General features: G+C 65.0%; 1 long non-coding RNA gene across 1 annotated transcript; it reads right to left on the bottom strand.

Annotated features, from left to right (window-relative positions):
• Positions 1-358: 358 nt before the first annotated feature.
• Positions 359-2237, bottom strand: LOC131275651 (uncharacterized). Its single transcript, XR_009183126.1, has 3 exons — positions 2131-2237; positions 1639-1749; positions 359-437 (listed from the first exon to the last, which is right to left on the bottom strand). It is a non-coding gene; the product is annotated as an uncharacterized lncRNA (long non-coding RNA).
• Positions 2238-2826: the final 589 nt, after the last annotated feature.

Genomic DNA, 2826 nt, shown 5'->3' with positions numbered 1-2826 from the left:
GCAGGTTCAGACTCCTAGGCACATGCTCAGGCACTCAGCTATCACCCTGAAGATCCCTGCCCAGCCTCCAAGGACCCCAAACTCCCCTGCAGTCACCTCCCAGCACCGGCGTTTCTTCCATCTCAAGCCAACACCCCGCCCCACCCAGTCCACCAGCCTCGGCTCTTCCAGGCTCTTGCTCTGACTTGCTGCCACTAGTCCCCGAGGATTCCCTCAGCTCCTGGCCCTCAAGCTTTCAGAGGAACAGACATGGAAGGGAGGCTCCCTGGGCTCAGAGGCCCAGGAGGGATGGGTGGGAGGAGGGCCCCACCCTGGCTTGGAGGCCACCTGCCCTGGCCCCTGGCGTGAACCGCACTCACCCTCTCCTGCTGCTGCTGCTGCTGCTTCTGGGCTCTGTTGGGGTTCACATCCAGGGTGGCAAACTCAGGGTTCCCCGCCTGCAGGATTGAGCAGGTTGGGGTCAGTGAGGTCCTCTGCCCTCCCCACTGTCCCTGGGGCCTTGGACCCCTGGGCCAAGTGGGCAGGTGGAAATCTGCAAAGCTGTGGACCCCAGCTGGGTGAGGCCAGTGCCCACCTGTTGCCCCAAGCCCTGAGCGACATCTGGCCGAGGGGCTGTGCAGGACCCTAGTGGAGAAAGGTCCTCGGCCTTCACACTGAACCACAGGTGAGCAAACACCTGAAAGACGAGGCCCCTGACCTGAAAGGACGGGTGCCTGGAGGGTCCTTGGGGGAGAAAGACCCCTGCAGGGCCGAGGGTCTGAGCAGACCCTGGGGAACTGCAGACCCTCCTGGTCAGGAGACGACCTTCTGGACTGCACCGTCACGGGGCCAGAGCAACAAGGGGATGCCGTTGACCACCCCGACCCCACTGCAGGACAAGGAAGGGAAACGCCAGGGCCAGGGCCAGGGGCTGCAGGGACGCTCCCCCCACAGACAGCCGGTGGTCCCCCGCCGCTGCCCCTCCACAAGGTCAGCTGGCCTCACTGGAGAAAGGGAGGTCTGCGTGTCCTCTGCCCGGCCGTCCCTTTCCTGGAACCTCTGCCGGGCCGGGAGGACCACTGCCTAGGGGCCTGCGGGCAGTGTCCAGGGCAGCAGAGCCGGCAGGACCCCGGGACAGGACCTTCAGCTCCAGCAGCCCCGAAGGCCGAAAGGCTGCTCTGAGCTGCCCTCCTGGGATCCTGGGCAGCCGAGGCAGCCCCAGCTCCTACCCGGGAGGGTCAAGGGGGAGCTTATAGGAGACGGTGAGAACCCCCCTCAGCAGGAGAGCTGGACGGCTCAGAGCAGATGGGCAAGGACAGTCACGGAGATGCCGCCAGGGATGTGGGGCCGAGGAGGGGACTGGCAAACACAGCAGCACGACGCGCATGTGTCTGCGGCTCGCCCACCCTCCAGCCGGCCCTGATGGGCATCCTGCGCTAAAGACCCTCTCCCGCCCCTCTCCACGTGTGCAGGGACCTTCCCCCCGCCTGTGGAGTGGCAGTGTGCTGGGTGACTGGGGGGTCCCAGGTTCCTCGGGAAGCAGGCTATGGGGCCACTGGGGTGGGAAAGTCCTGAAGAGCGCACAGGGGGGGTCAGGGTGGAACATGGCCCCGGGGTGCTCCCCGGCTGCCTCGGGCCCCACTCGGCGTCTGCTCTCACCTGGAACCAGCGCCGGCCCTGGCCGGGGCCCCAATGGACCGGCATCTTCCTCGGAGAGACGGTGTACACAAGCCCCTCCTCCAGCTCCTCGCCGACCACCTGCCTGGAGCTCTGCGAACACAGTGCCCGGTGGCCGGGCCGAGGGGCGTCAGCGAAGGGCCTGCAAGGGAAGCTGGCCCTCCATCGGGCTGGGACCCAGGGCAGGCCCAGGTGGGGTCTGCCTTCCCCTGAGCCCGGTGGAGAGAACAGGGGAGCTCGAGGCTCAGGAAAGACACGGCCCACATGGATGTCCCCAAGCTGCCTCTTCCCACCCCCACCTGTGACCTGGTAGGGGACAGGGAAGGCCCTCTGTGTCCCCAACCCTGATAGCCGCTCCTGCCCACGGTGGTCCCCCTGTCCACGCCCCCACAGCCTGGGAAGAGGATGGACGTGGATCCAGGAGGAGCACAGCAGGGCCTGTGCTGAACTGGCCCCCTGGGCCCCCCATGTCACCTCTGGCTGCCTCCTGGGTGCCAATGGCCAGCAGCTCCATGGCTGAGGCCTGAGCCAATGTTGGAAGCGATGGCAAGGGGATTCATTTCCACTTTGGTGGAGGCTGGAGCCTCGGGGTCGCGCAACACAGCAGGAGAACATGTTGCTCTCTCAAGCGTCTCCTGCCAAGTGAGCTGGGAAGGGGCTGCTGTGGAATCTGGGTACCTGGTTACCAGGGTTCCAAGTTCTGTCACCGAGGAAGTGAGGTCACCTCCTTAGGTCATTTCCCCTGGGCCCTTCAACTGTAAGAAATCCACCAAAGTCCCTCTGCATGGCTGTCTGTCCATCCCCTCTCCTGGATGGCCTTGTTCCCTGGATGCCATTCTGCCAACACATCCCCCCCACAGCTCCCTGGGAAGGCTGTGGGTGGCTCAGGCCCCTGCTCAGGGGAGACCCAGCTGGGTTCAGAGCCCACTGCTCCATCCTTTCCATTTTGGGGAGCCCAGGCTAGTCACTGGGGCCCACCCCCAGTCTCCTTACCACACAGCAGGATCCATTCCAGCATCAGCTTCCCAGGACAGCATCACGTCTGTGAGTCTCGGAGTCTGGTTTCACACAGAGCGAATGCCCACACTCAGACACGGGAGAAGCAGGAAGGGGATGAACAGAACCCCGAGTCCAACTCCACACGGCTGGGGGAGGGCCACGTGGTCTGAG

The sequence above is a fragment of the Dasypus novemcinctus genome, chromosome 23 (genome assembly GCF_030445035.2).
Source record: "Dasypus novemcinctus isolate mDasNov1 chromosome 23, mDasNov1.1.hap2, whole genome shotgun sequence".
NCBI lineage: Eukaryota > Metazoa > Chordata > Mammalia > Cingulata > Dasypodidae > Dasypus > Dasypus novemcinctus.
Note: the sequence above shows the minus strand (reverse complement) of the source record. Positions and strands in the feature narration are given on the sequence as shown.